This window comes from Takifugu flavidus, chromosome 21, assembly GCF_003711565.1.
Source record: "Takifugu flavidus isolate HTHZ2018 chromosome 21, ASM371156v2, whole genome shotgun sequence".
Classification (NCBI taxonomy): domain Eukaryota; kingdom Metazoa; phylum Chordata; class Actinopteri; order Tetraodontiformes; family Tetraodontidae; genus Takifugu; species Takifugu flavidus.
In genome coordinates this window covers 3,336,517-3,352,064 of record NC_079540.1, presented here as the reverse complement: position 1 = coordinate 3,352,064, position 15,548 = coordinate 3,336,517, and positions in this window count along the sequence as shown.

The window sequence follows — 15,548 nt, the reverse complement described above, 5'->3', positions numbered from 1 at the left end:
ATTTCTTCTAGAAAAATGCCACATAAAAACATTTATGTATCAATCAGAGCGAACTAGCGGAAGCAGTTAAAAAAAAAAAGACTCTGGTCGACACTGTTTAACTAAGCTTTACCAATCTTTAAGACCAGAGAAAACACATTCACACTTTACACTTAAGTGATTTAGTTCCATCCACCTGGGTGGGCCGGGCCGTACCGGAGTGCCTTTTGACATTAAGGCTCCTGGAGGAAACCTTTATCTGGAGCTAAAGCTGGGTTTTCTTTGCAGATTTGGCCTTTCACACCCTCTCTGTCACCCAGGTTTAAATGTCAAACTCATATTAGATTTGAGGTCCCCCATGAAAATCTTTGGTCGTTCTGTAATACACATCAAAAACACGCAAATACAGCACCAAAGACAGAAAACGTGCTTTCATTATTTAAATGGCATAGGACATCCCTGATATACATTATATAGGACCTGGAAATGGCTGTTGGATTTGTACTGAAGCTGTGGTTAAACCTGCACCGGTACAACCACACACACACACACACATAGACACGCCTGTCATAAACCAACCAACCTGTCATATTTCTGTCCGCCGGAGGCAGCAATGCAGAACAATGAGGCACAAGCATGATTCAGCCACACATACGAAGCCTGCGCACGCAGCCAGGGTCCTGGGGCGCGCACCCACAACCTCCGCTGGCAGACGCCATCCCTCACTTTGACACGCCGTCTCATAACTCAGCTGCCAAACCTGGAGCAGGAGCAGGAGGAGGGGGAGGAGGAGGGAAAGGAAGTGGTGGCTTTCCAGATGAGGAAGAGGCGAGAGGGGAGGGAGAGCAGATAAAGTGCGGCGGAGGAAGCGAAGAAACGAGGGAGTGGTGGAGCATGTTAACGCAATTTGTTAGCGGTGGATAAATAGAGGTCTGAAAGGTAAATCACCGTGGAGGGAGCAAATGAAATAAGGATGGGGAGGACGGGTGGGATGGAGTGGGAGGGGAAGGAGGGGGGGACTGGGAAGGAATAAACAACCTGGGTTAATGTAAATAATGCCAAGCATGCTCCGAGATGCCATATTTCAATATTGAGCCTATAGAGAGGAATTATAAATGCCTCGTATCCAAAAGGCATAATTCTTTCTAGTGGCTCAACTGACCTATTTTGAAGACACAATGGGCTTGAATAATAAAGTCAGCAAGGCCACATTTTCCGGTTTGCTGATTATATTGTCTCTGCCTCTTAAATGGGGGGTGGGGGGTGGGGGGGTGGGTTCTGAACACAGGTGATTAATACGAGAAATCAGCAGCAGAAAAAAACGGCCCTCCCTGCTAATGAATTAAAGGCATCACAGGCGCGGAGCAGCAGTTCCTTTCCACGAGGCAGCACGCTTCCTGTATGTTCTGGAACAGAGCGCTTTGATCAGGCTCCTGTTTCCAACCGGGCTGTGCAGGATGCACAGGCGTAGCTGCATCACGAAACGCAACGCAACACCGGGGATGGTCTGCGGGGGTTGTCCCCAACCTCACGGTGCACCGAGACAAAGAAAGAGCACGCCGTTGCACCAGGAGAGGAGTAATCCCTCCATCAATCAGAGGAATGCACCCGAACAGAAGGGGGTCCCAAAAAGTGGGGCAGTGTAAATGACTTTCTCAGGGTACCCTCCTTCCACCTGGAGGTGGAAACAGCTTCAGCAGAGCTCCAGTAGTCCTCCTTCTGCTCAGCAGATGGTGCATTTATTTCAAATGTTTCCGCAGCCTTGAAGTTAGGAAGCTAAGACAACGCTGTCATCTCCTGCTCTCTGACTCCTCCACTTCCTGTGATCTGTACTGAGGGGTCCAAATAGATCTTCCCTCTTTGCCATTTGGCTCTGATGAGAGCTGTGACACAGACGTCTCACAAGCCCCCTTGTTCCCTCCACAATACTGGGACTTTAAACCTGAATGTTTAGCACCTTTGATGAAGAATACCACACAGTATTTGTCTGGCAAGTAGTCCCCACTAGTAAATGAAACAAGCGTGAATGAACGCAAATAGGAGAAAATTCGTATTAATAAGAGATCTGTTTTCAGATATGAAAGTGACAATCATGTTTGTAATGTTTGTGCTGTTGTATTTGCTCTGAGGACAGGAAGTGATAGGGAGAAATGGGCATACTTTAAAATTTTTACAGCTCAGTCAATCAAAATCGATCAAAATAATAATATCTTCCCGATATATTGAAACATCCCGGGGAAGACGTGCACGTGTATTTCATTTTGTGCAGAACGTCAGCAGAAAGATTCAAAAGCAAAACAGACAAGCTCCGCGCATAATCAGGCCCAGTCACCTGAAAGCAGCTTTGGCAAATTAAGAAAGATCTCATTCATGTATTCACAGAACTGCGGAGCTCAGGATGCATGAAATTGCTGCTCCCATCCAAAGGCTGCCGGCAGGATGTTGCTAAAGTCTGAACTTGTGTCAAACATGTTTATTCATTATTATCTGTTTTGTGCTTCATTTAGCTCCCATACACAAATATGAAAGTCAAATCTTCAAAAAGACAGAAAAAAAATCCCTTAATAAGTTGCATTCAGAGTTTCCCATTCAATTTGTCACAAAAGCGTCATGATCATAAAAATAGAAACGGTAGCAAATAACCTCCCTCGCGTGTTAAGGCCATACAATGACACGTATTTACAATCTGCGAGCCCAAACAAAGCACTAAAAATATAATTTAATACTTTGGGAAGTTGCTGCGTTATGTTGCAATGTTGTGAGAGGAACTTCTAACAGGATCCCCTCCTTTATCAGCTGCAGGCAGTTGCAGAGAGCACTGTTTTGGCTGCGCGCACCGCTCTTCCGACACGCCGAACAAAAACAGGAGTTACTGACATGTTTATTTCTGTGTCTGTGGGAGTGTTGGTGGGTGCAGGAACGCCGGCTTGTGGGGGGTGGGGGCGGGGATAGAGCGACAGCATCCCAATTCTAAGTATACTGACGTGGAATGAGCTGGCATGAGGTCAGGTGACGGAGCGTGGAAGGTTAATAACTTAGGGCTGAGATCCTGGAATTATGACCTTTGTGTCCATCCAGTGGCTTGCAACATATCAGGGGAGCTTAACATATCCTTTAAAACTCTTATCTACGTGTTTCTGACGAGAAATAACCACTCGTTCATCTAACACCCTGTAGATGTTGCCTAGATTCTACTTCAACGACTGTATCAATAGAATACAAAAAAACATACCTGGATATTTTATGCATTCTTTGCAAAAAAGGCATTAGAGGAAGGCTATTATGCTACCACAACAGCATAAATATGCAGCCAACAACAACCTTAGCTGTTAGAGCTAATGATATGCTGCTCTGCCTGGATGCTATGCTTTTTTTCTTTACCACGCTCAAGCTATTTTCCGTTGACAGTTATGTAGCTCATTGCTTCTGCAGTTTTAAGCACTGCTGGTGGCTCGATCCAAGGCGAAACCACACGCACACAGCTTAATGTATTCGTATAAATAAGCAGGCCTGGAGGTATTTGCTAACAAACCAGGTGAAAACCTGGGCCAAGGATGGGAAACATTTAAGCGGGCCAGGCTCCCATTCCAGAAGGCAGGGCAGATTAGAGAATGGTTGGAGGGAGCGTTACCCATTTCCCAGGGTGCAATGCTCCGGAGAGCACCATGGCATTGGTAGGTCCGGTGTCATGGCTGGAACGATAACTCTGATGTGAATAAGCGGTTGCCTTCGGGCACCTGGATCGCTCACCAAGCACCCCGAGGGACGATGGAAGGTGCTTGCCGACGCCAAGAAAAAAAGAAAGAAAGAGTGTCAGTCTTCTGCACAGGTGTTCCAATCACCCCTGGATGGAAATGGAAAGAAACGGAAATCTCGAAAGGCACCGCTTTATGGTCACTAAATGTAAAAAAAAAAAAAAAACAGAGAGAGAACTGATGTGGAGGACAGAAGACAGAAGTACAGGGGAACTTTGATGGGTGGAGCACCAGCTGTGTCTTTGAAGAACAAGGGGGGGGGCCTGAAAATAAACGCATTCATCTCAGGACGGGAGTGAAGAACGCAAGAAGGATGGAGATGAGGGAGGCCAGAAACAGATTGTGTTTGTTGACTGAGTAGCTCCAATCGAGCGAGATGAAAAGACCCCGCGACTGGCGTGGCGGAAGTTACAGACAGCCCACTGCAGATTGGGTGGATATTCTGTGATTGACTGTCACAATTTTTTATCTATATTGATGTCCTTCAAAACCGGATCCATTTTTCTTCGTTTTCTGTCTTAAGTACTGACTGCTGCGATCCTGGGTCATAAATCAGGGAAATGGCACTTGATTCAAGTTGTACTATTCTGACAGGTATTGTTCCTGGATGTAGAAACAAGTTGTCAGCCAATCAGATGACAGTCATCATGTAATCTCAGACCACAAAATGAAGTAGAGTATTTACAAATGTAGCTTTCGACCACACATAAAAGGTCGCGTGTTGGATTTATCGTTGAAATGCAGCCACCGCTAAGGCGTTGATTTGCAGCTTCTTAGAAGTGGGAAAGCTGACCTTCGACATCACAGACCATAATGATAATCAGCAGTGAGCTAGCAGGTTAGCAATTGAGACTGGGTGCGTGTAAAAGTCCACATTGATTTACCTACCGAAGTAAAAGTAAAAATGTTCGGGAACATACCTTTCAATGGGGAAAAAGAGGGATGTTAGGGAAATATCAGTGGGTGACCAATTTTTCCCATCTTATCAGACGTGAGGTGAGGAGGAGTGACACGCTAACAGCTTCTTCTTCGAATTGCGCGGTTGTTCATGTCAAACTCCCAGAAGCACCTGGATTTCTCATTAAGGACTGCAGTTTTTAAAGTGCCGTCACCGCCTTACTCTGACGGTGTCAGAACTCCTGCTTAACAAGACAGCTTCACTTTTATCTGCTTTTTGCCTACCGGAGCATCAATGATTTATCCGAGACAAGTGAACTCATCTACACGCGCAAAGAGATTTCAGAAAAGGTGTGGTGGTGGGGGAGGGGATCATTAAAAAGCTCCCAGGTGTCCCTCTGTAAGGGGGACCGTACCTCTCAAGTGGCTTCCGCAGCTACCTGTCATGTCCCCGGAGCGAGCTAGCAGCATAAATATCACCTCCTCCTCGGGCTCCTCATCCTCCGTCCTCACATTGTTCCCCAGAAGACGTCCTTTTCTGAGTTTTCTCTCCTGCACCACCTTTTTCCAAAGGATCCTTCTTTTACCGTAAGCATTACCATACCTTTGATAACACTCTCCCTACCTTCTTCTCGCCTTCATTAGAAATGCACACATCTCCCTCTTCTGTCTTCAAAATATCTTTGTCCTAGTCAGCACTAAGGAATGTTCATTTAACAATTGCCTTAGATGGAATTATAGCGGTAAAAGGAGACGGCTTTGAAATGGAAATTGCACGCATGGGAGCCCCTGGTGAGCGCTCCGACAGTCTCCTGGATCCCGGTGACGAGCGCCAGGTTTTCATCCCATCTGACAACAGAAGCAGAGACGGGTGCAGGAAGAACAAACATGTGGTGGCGAGAGGCAGAGATTAAAGATAGACTCTTGTCCTAAACAGCTGCATCTCTTCCCCGTCTTCTTTTATTCACGCCGGCGGTTCCCTTTCATCCTGCTCAAGGTTTAATGCGACGACATTATTTAGATGCGGAGGAAATTGCAGCGTTGTTAGACACTTCTGGAAGGAGAGGCGAGGCAGAAGAAGCACCGGCGCCCTGGCGGGTAGGAGGAAGTACGAGAAAATTGGGATTGACTCGAAAAACTTCTACTAGCTCAGAGTGACCTGACATTTCTCTACAGAAGTTTGACCCCTCAGTACGGTTCTCTCTGCTGTTCTCTCAACACCGAGACCATGTTGGTGTCGTGTTTTTGTCTGTTCTTTCCTCCAAATCACAGCAGAGACAAAAGGTGGAACATTGTTTTCTCGTACCTCCAAAGACACAATTACTATTTTATGATTTTTAACATGGAGAGTCCCACTAAATGGATGTGCCTTGTGCTCATTAGACTTGTGCTTTTACAGGATATTTTCAGACAGAGGTTTGCGACCTCCTTGATCTTGCAATTACAGCAAGAGCGTTTATGATGCCACAAGGGTTATGTTTCTCCTCTTCGATGCGGCTGGAACATATTGAAAATATGTTGAGCCACCTATGCAACAATGGTCCTTATCTTCACATGATTATCAATTAGGGTAATTAATCACTCACGTCAGTCCCCCCACAAAAGCCTCATTCATCCTGGCAAATCTGCATGTCCTTGATGGCAGATAATAGGTCATTAGATGATGACTGTGTGACTTTGGTCCCATTACATTTTGGTCACATGCAAAGAAAATGTGTTCCATTTTGTGGAAGAGCAGCACCAAATACGGGTTCCTGCTCGGACTGGGTTCTGCCAACCCAAAGACAGTCTGGAAATAAGTGTTTTCTGCTCATAAAATCATTTTTCCCGGTTTAGAATCTTCAGCTGGGTATAAAATAGGATCACCTCATGTCACGGTATAAGCCTTTATATAAGGTAACCTGCTGCACTGCACAGTGATGAGTTCTAATGTGGAGTATTTTGCTTTAAAGGTACCCGACACCTTCAGAGCAAAGAGAAAAGAAAGATCCTTTGACTTCCTCTATATCTGGAACATCTGACACTGTTGATGGAGGACTGCAGGGCCATCGTATACCCACATTTGCAGCCATGGTTGTTCTCAGAATACATTTTAATCTTAACCTTTGTGGGGGTTTTTGCACTTATGTGCTAATGTACAAAATGATTCTCTGCCAGCCGCTAATGGTTTAAAAAAAACACACACTTCCCGTCATTGGAAGCTCAGTCCCCTTGTCTCAGCCTGCTTATGTATTGACGAAGGTATCAGCCATGAAATATCAGGCCCTGCCCACCAGTAATTGATTGTTTGTAGGCTGGTAATACATGAACAAAGGGACTCGTGCTTGTCAACGGTGCTCTTGAAATAAATGCAGCCATAGATTTCCAATTAAAGGTGGCTGGCAGGGCTATTAGTTAGCTCTAAAGGTAGCTGTCAAGGAGCAGAATAAGCCAGGTCTATAACCACTGCGATAAGGTAGTTGTGATAGGTGTATTTATCTGGCCGGGGACACATGCTCATCTGTATGGAGTGGTAGAAATGGACAATATCATATGTAATGAAATAATAGGCATCTGTCAGGAGTTTCTCCACCTAGTTGCACCTTTCGTATGGCACATTTACTCAAATCACAGTTTTAAAATATGAACTGTGAAGCATTTATTGATTTGTTAGACCATTTGTTTCCTGTGATAATTCGTAAAAGGCTCTGCTTGCACTTTTTTTTTCTTAACCACAGATGGTGGTTTACATATCGACACACATGCTGAAGTATTAACGGGGTCTCAGAAAACAAATGCCTGGACATCTGGTCGGATGCTCACAACTCTTCATTTGTAAAAGTATACATTTGAAGAAGCTCCTTGAGGGCTCTTTAGGGAGTTTTTCCTTGTGGGATTCCTATAGCCAAAAGTATTTATTGACCTTAATCCTAGCCGTAATACCTGATCAATACTTATCGAGCTTATCGATGATTTTCTGGATTTTTTTTCTGGTGTCACACAGGGCCAGAAAACACACAAGGGAATAAAGGAGTATCTCCAGCAGGAGAGAATTGTGAGACAGCCATAGGAAATTTAGAAGAAAGGCGCAAGATAGGGGTGTATGTCTGTTGGGAGAATGAGTGTCCCTTATCACTGTCCCCCGTTGCTGCCTGCCAACTCCATTTCTGGATAACAAGACTCTCCCAGCTTCCTTTCATTCTTCCCTCAGAAACAGCCTACTTTGCTTTGGCAGACATGGGGCTGCACACAGCCGTCCATGAATGATGCAGCATGTTTGATGGACTACATGTGTCCCTTCAGGGTGTCAAGAGTACACAACGCTCTGATCTTTACGATTGCCACCCTCGCCGAAGACCACAGTATTCGTTCCTTTTCTCCCCCCGCCCCTCCCCCCAAAGCTATTCCTTCCTCACTGTTGGGTGGGTTTGCCTACTCATTCGAATCCCAGTCGTGATCTGCTAACATTAGGTGGCTTGGGGTGGTGCTGGAAGCCACCTAATGCTAACATCAAGCTGTCATTCGATGGAGGCTGTTGTCATGACTCAAAAGTTAGATAAACGCTCCAAAGTGCTCCACCTGCACAAAACCCCAGGCCATCTTCACATACCCTGACTTTGTTCTCTTTCACAGGAGGTAAGTAACATTTTCTTTGCATGCCAAGATGACATCTCTGGTCTATAAAAGACTTCCGATAATCATTTTAACCACAGAGACAACATGCAGTCTTTGAAAGTAAAACGCGTGTATTTACCAAAGCCTCCAATTAAATCTTTTAAACCTCCGACCATCCCGGGTAAATAATGTTACATATTCATATAGCTAATCCATCACCACGCATCTGGTTGCATGTTTTAGCCATTCATCTGTATAATCTCTGCCTTCTCTACCCCAGACCATCATCATTAATTATCTATTTATCATGATAATCTGTATGTGATTATATTTTCAAGCGCGTTAATGATTTGGGGAAAACATGAGATTTCCACTGGGATTATTAACTGCCCCACTGGAATTGGTCTATTCTTTCATTGCTGCTTTAATTAGTACACAATCAATTTAAAAACCACCACGTGGCACACATCTCTGCCTTTGCTCTCAAAGTTTAAAAAAAAAGAAAGATGTTTATTCAATCTCATTTAGGGCATGAAATATTCACTTATGGGCTCAAAGGCTTGTTTTTAATTCCGTTTGCAGCTTCTGATAAATTAATCAAATCTTTTTTTTTTTTCAAGAAAGTCGGTTCCATTTCACAGTTGTTTACAGAATGACTGGTCCAAAATGTTCAGCGTGTCTGGGATGCTGGGAAGCCATATCCGCCAATTTAGCTGGCAAAGAACCCAGCTGATAAGAGCATGTACAGATGTTTACAAAATAGCTCTGACCCGTTTTCAGTCTCTGGCTGACACCAGTGTGAAGGTGAAAGATAGAGCCGAGCGTTGACGACTGTCTGCACACACGTCCCCAACGGCTGGAAAACAACAGTCACCTGCCGACCGTCATTTCCGTGCAGTAAAGAAACGATAAACTCTTTGTGGTTATTTAAGATTATGCATAGTTATCATCTTGTGAAAACGTACATGTGCATTACATCCCATAAAACCAAAGCCATGGAAATATAACTATCCTGTAAATTTTACACCTGCAAGTTAAACACCTCATAAACGCAGCAGAGATATCACATAATTCAGGAAATTGTGGAGTAGCTGAAGAGGGTACCAATTTTTTCTCTCCTGACATCACAAACGAGCCTATTTCCTTCAGCCTAAACTACTGTTCCCCGGCTGCTCCAGATGTGCGCTTGCATCATGCCAAAAATGTTTGTATATAGTTAATGTTCCTTTCCCGATAGTGCCAACTGCTCAGCTCAAAGTCCAACGATACCAAAAACAGATCAGAATACCCGACCCACACCGCTCAAGTCACCCTCTTCCACAATCCTCTGAGATCTAAGGTGAGACCCCCCCTTCTTTGATGGCAGGCCAGACACCATTTGATTTGTCAGAGATCATTGAATATCCTTTGATGTTAAAAAGAGATAATTTGATGACATAACAGGCATCAGGCCAAAATAATGTGATAACATGTCTTTGGCGATCTGTTTGCAAGCCGCAGAGATCGTCTGTTGGAGAGCATCAGGGTTCCTTTGATAATCAGAAAGCTTCAGAGATCTTTCAATGACAGGTCAATAAGTCTTTGAGGATCGGTTGGAGTCTCAGAGATGCTTTGATGACAAGTCAGGGATCCACAATTTGGTTCGAGAGCCTCAGAGATCTTTGATGACAAGTCAGGGACCCTACTTTGATCTGTTAAAAGCCTCATCTTTTGATGACAGGAGAGGACTCTCTTCATTTGCCAGGGCCCTATAGTGACATGAAAATGCCCATCGTAATGGTAACAGATCACAACCAGCATTGTACACAAAGGTGAGTTGTTGCCATTATTGCTGCTTTTATTTGTGCCATATACTTCTTGAGCAAATACTGTAATTACATTTCACCGCTACATCCATCAACAATAACCAATAAATGAACATTTCTCTCAATAGCTTCCATTTTCTAATTGCAGGAGCAATTAAATCTAAGTATGTTAACAGCAAATGCTTCCATACACAAACAAGATGGGTTGAGAACAACAGTGATTTCAGCAGGTGTGGGGCGTAAATGCATTCTAATTAGGGAAGGACACCAGGAGATTGATGAGGAGATAGACAACAGTTTCATCCATCTGTTTGTTTCCACACCATTTTTCATGTACCGTTTTCCCCCGCATCCCTTCTACAATCATTGGAAAGGTTAAGATATTCAACTCTTGTGGAAAATTGCTCAGTCGCATTAGCATAAAATCAACCGCCGTTAAGCCTCAGCGGCGCTTCTAGCACGGTGGTAGATGAGATGGAGGAAGAGGCAAAATTGGTAAAAAAAAACCAAACAAAAAAAACAAAACAAAGCCCTCCACTCATCTGCTCTGCACGTTTGCAGTTCAGTTACAGATTGTGAATAACAGTCGGGTTGCTGCAGAAGGACACTGGATTATTCAATGGTTCTTGAGTAATGAATGTTGGAATAAGCCGGAATGTACCAATGTAAATGGTGTGGGAATATGAATTTTTTGGTCATCTCTTCTGAATGAAAAGGACCCTATAAAAGTAAAGAAAAAATACTCAAGTTTACTTTGGAATAGTTTTTCCTGTAGATTTTTAACAAGACTCCTGAAAAACAAGCTGCCACACTCATAGAATTATACAACGATGCTCGAAATAGAACTTTTCATCTGATCTTCCCTTGGACTCTTCAAAACCTCCTTTTCAGATGCTAATTTGTTTCTTTTTAAAACCAGATCACACCAGACCAGCTCTTGTTCTCATTGTACGCCACTGAACATACAGTAGGTAAAGTTCGGGGCAGATCATGACACACACCCGAGCATCTGAGAGGAAAAGCCAGACAAAAAAGAATAAAACCACACATCAACTTCCCAGAAGGGAAAGAATGGTTAGTAACTCCAACTTAACTGCTTGTATCTTACATCTGTTTTTTTCCCCACGCAAAAAAAAACATACAAAATGGGTTTAACTGTAGATATCTGACGGCAAAATAAAAGTGAACTATATAGGCGCTCTCACGTCACAAGTCTGACATCTGGGTCACAACCCTGCTGCAGGGATTCCCTGCAATCATCGCTTGAGATGTCAAATCAGACCATCTGGGTCACACCCCAAGCCAGAAGGGAGAAGTCAAAACACTTTATTGTTATTAAGATGAATCATACGTATATCAGCTGTCTTGAGTCACATGTTTTGTGGAAGATTTCAGTTAAACCTTTTCTTTCTGAACATTTGAACTTGGTTTTCATGCCCCGTGCGTGGGAGTCATGCAGGAATACACAGGGACTTGAGGAACCAACGGAAACTCATGAGGGGAAAATGGAAATGAATGGAAATGGAAAATGGAAATCAAAAGCACCCTGTTGCTAGCCATCCTATGGACCCCAAAGTACATCAAAAACACCTTTTTTTTTTCTTTAGGAAAATTGTCTTTAAACTGGAGTTTAAAAGAAAACTCACTTATCTTATTATTTCTGTACTGCTCAGCACGCACACATTTTAAGTCATCTGAGCTTCTGATTTATGCATTTATGTTATTGAGCAGGATGCTTGTTTCAGCATGTTTACAAAGCAATGTCAGTGGGTCTTGCAAGTGTTACTGAAAGAGAAATCCCATTTCGCGACCCTCGTATCCCATCAGCCTGCTCATTTTTCAACCAGATCCTAAAATCCGGATCGTTCCGTTAGCTGTGTCTCCACCTAATGTAGCCAAAGAATCCTGCGACATGCACACAAACGCTCACAATCCCTTTTTGATGAGAGCCACTCAAGATTAATTAGGGCATCATTTACTTTAAATAGGTTTAATTAGCAGGGGGAGGGGGGGGGGGGGGTATTAATCCTCCTGGGAAACTTTTACCAAAATCAACATGTGATCACTTCATGTATGAAACACAGGCAACAGGAAATTAATGAGCACAGACAATAATTAAGGCCTTTACAGCAACATAATGTCCGTGATATATGCATGTGACAGCAGCTTGTTAGTAAGTACATAAATAAACCAACAACTCCCACTCAAACCCATCCTGGAAAAAACTGTCACCCTGCACACAGTTTTCCAGTCTTATTCAAATTATGGCCATTTGTTCCAGTTTAATCATAATGAGATTCCCTCGGTTGCCAGTGATGGGGGACCAGCTGGAATCCCCTTTTCCCAGTACATCTCCACCGTAGCCTTGTAAACCGCCTACATTGCCGTCGCTCCCAAGACTTCCTACAACTTGTAAAGTGATTAAAGAGATTAGACAAAAACTTTTGTAAAACATGGTACTGTCAGGAGCAATGTTCCCTCTAAGCTGTGCGCTTGCGCAATCGCGCACTGCTTGCACATACTCAGCGCACAAGAAAATCTATGCAGCGCACAAAATAAAATTCAACAGAAACATATTAATTAATATTTAATTTTAGAACTGATATAATCTAGTTAATTAGACCAGGTATTAGACCAGGTACAGCGTACCCATCTGATGTTGCTCACAGTGGTCCTCAGTGTGCTCAGGGAGCTTGTGTGTCTGCTCAGACACATGAAAAATTAGAGGGAACAATGATCTGGAGCTTTCAGCACGCATCAATATATCCGTTTGCTGTCAGAACAACACACTGACTGGTTTGGCTGCTTTAATGGTCACGTTGGAAGCCTAAAACACATTCTTTAGGATGCCAAAATCAATGTGTTAATCCAGATTCTTTACTAATTTGCCCAAAAAATTAGATCTAAAATGTGACATTGGTGAGATATTTGTAGGACCATCTAGTTCAAAGTGGGCAATGATGAGCCAAGCAACAACTGACAGTAACATTCTACAGATTTTTTTTGGATGAACAAGCACATCATTAATTGATCTCTCCACAATACCCCTGACAATTAATTATAGGTGGTAATAATCACGATTAGAGTATTCCTCAACAACACCAGATATATCTGATTGAAAGGTTTACTCACTTGACAGCTTCAATACGTTTAAATCAAACTATCAGACTACATCTATCCCCAGGGATGCACCTTTCAAGTAGAAAATTTCTAAGAAAGTCCCTGAATTCGGATTTGAAATTCAGTCACACTGGCATGCACTTTCATCTGGTCAAGTACATTTAATTATGTCACAAAAGCCAAAAAAAAAAAAAAAAAACACCTTGAAAATCTTTACAAACCTCATGACCGACATTTTGTGAAGTAAAATACAAACTTATGATTAATACACTCGCTTGGCCCCAGCATGATTCAGTGTACTAGTGGCGGTCAAACGTTCTTGCATCCATCCATTGAAAGTGCGACAAAACATGCTGAAATTTCCAACCATTCACTTGCAACAGAGGTGCTTAGCATGTACTTAAACTCACCAGCCAGTCCGCATACCCATTAATGCAGGTGATTTCTTTGTATCATTCAGCCAGTTAACAATGACAAGCACTGCGCTGGGGCAGTTCCTGACCCAGAACTACTCGCAGGGCTTTGCAGTTTATTTCAGCGCACCGTAAAATCGAAGTAGAAGTGAGGCATCTCCTGAACTTTAACTGGAGGGAACTGTGAATAAAGTTTGACCCACCATTCTTAAACGTTATTCCATTGATGGTGAAGTGACCCATCGGGGTCTGATGGGCTTGACGTTTATCGAGCTTTCACTTTCTCATAGATAGTTTTTAATCTAATCATTCTTCTGGTCTTATCATTTTTGATCTGTCCTTGTCCCTGAAGAATTAGAAATCCCAGTGATTTAAAGATTGAAGTAATGCTGGAGCGTAAACTCTGACCTCTGTTATATGGAGCTATGTTGAGACTGAACAATGTACAAGAAAGGTGTCTGATTACAGTCAATTTTGCCTGAACCAGTCAGAGATCAACACTACTACTAGAGGGCGCTGTCCCCAATCTGTATGTACATAATCCTCCTAATTGCAGCATCTGGAGAAAAGTTTGGCTGGTTTGGCATCTTTTTCTCTTTCTTTTTCCGCACATTTTTTTCTTGTACATCATCCTGATTTGTCTGAATAAACACTGGCAATCTTTACTTCACATCCAGATCTCTTTTACTTGTTCTGTCCATTTCACTAAGAGACATAATTCTGCAGCAATAGGCACCCTTCAGATTTTCCTAAATATGCCATAAATCCTCCAGACTTACGATAATGGTTCCCTGTGCCCCTGCTGTCAGATCCTCTTTGAACTGGCTGTAAAACCAGCATGTTATTACCAATGATGTCCCGCTAAAAAGGCGTTCCCTGAGCAGCGCTGCTCACCAAGGTAGAAAACCAACACTGTCATCTGGGGAAATTAGGACTGCAGTCTAACTTGGACTCATTTTCTTCCACCCCGTCGTGTCCCACAGCCAAAGAAAGGCCTCTTAACCAAAATAGTCAGGTGAATGATGACGAGTGACACCACTGGTTGGAGTGGTTTAAGTCCAATTGTATGTGTTGTGTGTGTGGGAGAGGGGTCCTAACATGATTTTGTTAAAGTCACATTTGACCAACTTGCCGATCAGCTAAAGCAATGTTCCCAGCGCCAAACTCATCTTGTGTGTTCCAGCTACTGTCTGGACTGATTAGTAAAAGAACCATTTTTTATTTATGTAAAAGTTTGAGCAGAACTATGTATTAACTTGTCAGACAAAGTTTTGTCGACTTTAAAATAGCTAATATCAAGAGACAATGGACCACCCTCCGATTTCTCAGGCAGTTCAGATTTCAACAAAAGGAGGAGACCAATAATGCAAATGAATTATAGTCCTGAGGTTCATGGACCAGACCTCATCTCAAATTCTACAAAAGAATTGAAGTGCGAACCTTCAGCCAAGACTATTCAGTGTTTTGACAAGACATCTTGAATCCAGGCAAAACTCAAACCCCTTTCAGCAGTCAATTTCCCCCCAGTGCTGATTATGAGCAACGCTGCTGCAGCAGAGCCTGATAGGTGCTGTGTAATACCGCCAGACAGTCCAATTCCTGAACTAGCTGCTTCCTTCCCAAAACTCTTGATGCGGTCTGTTGAGTCAATAATAGGCCGACCGGGCAAAACCATGAATAAATAAACGGGAAAAAAAACACTTTGTTGCATCTTTGTGTCAGCCATTACGAGTAATCAGAATGTATTACTTTGATTTCAGTGGCAAACAAAAGTACCCGAATGACGATTTGAACAAATTAAACACTGTCAATAGGGAGGTCAAAGGTTTGATTCCGTTTTCTTTGGGGTTCTGTTCTTTGAGTCTCTCTTTTCGTGAAACTCCCCGGCTGTATTTTGTCCCCGTTGGCAGCCGTGGCCTGATTGTAATAATGCTTCTATTCAAAAGCACAATCAGTCCTATGGTTCCCTGTGATTTTCCTCTGCG